Source organism: Phalaenopsis equestris, unplaced genomic scaffold, assembly GCF_001263595.1.
Source record: "Phalaenopsis equestris unplaced genomic scaffold, ASM126359v1 Scaffold000843, whole genome shotgun sequence".
NCBI lineage: Eukaryota > Viridiplantae > Streptophyta > Magnoliopsida > Asparagales > Orchidaceae > Phalaenopsis > Phalaenopsis equestris.
The window spans coordinates 5,562-7,435 of NW_018165283.1; positions in this window are offsets into that span (position 1 = coordinate 5,562).

Below are 1,874 nucleotides of genomic sequence, written 5' to 3' on the forward strand. Positions count from 1 at the left end.
AACTTCAATTAAAAATTATCCAAAATTATGATTTCTGATAAACCTAACAACATAAAGATCGGTTCAATCTGATTCAAATCAAAGCTTGGATTAAGCTATTAAATCATATTTGGAAGCTTTCAGTACATAATTTGAAAGGTCAAATAGATTTCAATTTGACAAACTTATGGTTAAATCTAGTGTCTCAATAATACAACTCAACAAGTCTAATATCGCTCAATTTAGACACTATTAAGGCACTCAAATGTCTGCAAAATATCATTTCATCAAGTGGATATCTCTAAGTTATTTGATGAAGTGATCTAAATTCCTTCCTTATTCATAGCCTATACCCATAAATAGAGCCCTACCACCTCCCTTTCTAAGCAGGGTACTAGACCTTAGATTGAGAGCAAATCCTTAAGAAGGATCAAGAGGAGCTGAAGCTATGTGTAGTTTCTACAATAAAGGTCCCGCATTTCTCCTTGCTCCTATAGCTACATACTACCTTTGACCACTGTTTTCCGCCCACCATTGACCATCGTTGCCTCACCCCCCTCACCCCACCATTGCGCTGCATCACGCGAACCAACTTTGTCTAAAGATAATGCAATAACACACCTAAAAAAAAACGTAGCGACACAATCCTAAGATGGTGTAACCATTCACCACTGAAGATAATGTAATGATGTACCACAAAGATGTAACAATTTACCTCGAATACGGCGCAACGATGTGCCTTACATACAACATAACAACACACTTTGATAACGATGCAACAATACACCTTACATACGATGTAATAATGTATTTCGCATACAGTGCAATGACGTCTCCTGAAGATAGTGTAACAATGCATTCCAGAATAACTACTTGCAACAGTTGTTCTCAGGATACAATGACTTTTTTTGGACTCTTGAGACTCTCTTCTTGCAGCTCACCACTACGGCCTACGCGAATAACTATGATCAACATGGTCCATAAGTCTTACAACTCTAGCCTCTATTATTTACGAATATTATCCCAAACTCATGTAGCTCTCAACTCCGATTTTTGTAGCTTACAGATGTTATCACAATTCATGTAATTCCCAACTCCTGCCTCTATGACTTGCAACCGTTATCATAGATTATACATCTCTCAACTATGACCTATATGACCTACAAAAGTTATTACAGCTCCTCGTTACAACCTATATGACCAACTACGACCTATGCGACCCAGAACTATTCTAACTCTCAACTCTAGCTTCTGCAGTGTACAGATTAAATAGTTAAATCTTGGGTATAGGCAACACCTCCTTAGTATTTAATGAAATTCACACACATATTAAGGGTGCCATTGAGCCAATTCAGCTAATGGGTCTACTTGGGCTCGACTCGTTAACAAGCTCACAAGCTAAGCTAGTTGAGCCACGAGTTCTAGTTCAAGCTCAGATTCAAGTTCCTATATTATGCGAGCTCAAGTTCAAGATTAACCCAACTTGGCTCAGAAATATTAAAACGCTCGAATAAGTTAATTAACAATAATATAAATCAAATTGATTAATAATATGAAAAATATAAAATAAAATCGTGCAACTTGACGTTATTTTTGAAATTAAAGAATATGCGCTCCCACTAAAAAAATAAAACTTTAATTCACTATATGTGAAAACAATCGAGTTAGAGAAATTGAATCTTTCAATGGATTCAATTATGCTAAATTCAAAAATATCGAATGTTGTCTCTATTTCTTATGATTATTTAGTATCAACGCTCGTTTGGCTAACTACACGACTAATTGTGGTTGAGAGTTGGCAGTCATCGATGACTAATCTCTCTCTCTCTCTCTCTCTCTCTCTCTCTCACACACACACACGCGCGCGGGTGTAAAAGAGCCTCGAGTGAGACACC